Raw genomic sequence first — 340 nt, forward strand, 5'->3', positions numbered from 1 at the left:
CAGAGGAGCTCGTCACTATCGCTGCTGCTGCCCTGGGGGCACAGGGCCACGAACAGGGCTGAACCCTGGGGCTCCCCTCCACGAGGAACGCGGGGCCCCGCTCGCACCCCCAACCCTGCTCCGTGGTACCGGAGTTAGGGGTCTCTGCTCCTGCTCTAAAAGCGTGTGCTGGAAAGCACCAGCACGGAGACAACTTCTTCTGTTTCCTTCGAGCGCGCTGCTGGAGAGTTTAAGCAGGGAACAGACACAAAAAAATGAACCCTGGGTTCGGTCGACGCAATCCTCCCGCGGCCCCAAGACTCTCCCTCTTGCAGCGTTCCCGGCAGCCCCACGCTTCTGC

At 62.6% G+C, this 340-nt stretch overlaps 1 protein-coding gene across 1 annotated transcript in view; it reads right to left on the reverse strand.

Annotated features, from left to right (window-relative positions):
* MTMR3 (myotubularin related protein 3) overlaps window positions 1–340 on the reverse strand; it is a gene marked incomplete at both ends in the record, with an annotated part of 23,086 nt that overhangs the window by 573 nt on the left and 22,173 nt on the right.

This window comes from Apaloderma vittatum, unplaced genomic scaffold (genome assembly GCF_000703405.1).
Source record: "Apaloderma vittatum isolate BGI_N311 unplaced genomic scaffold, ASM70340v1 scaffold16316, whole genome shotgun sequence".
Taxonomy (NCBI): domain Eukaryota; kingdom Metazoa; phylum Chordata; class Aves; order Trogoniformes; family Trogonidae; genus Apaloderma; species Apaloderma vittatum.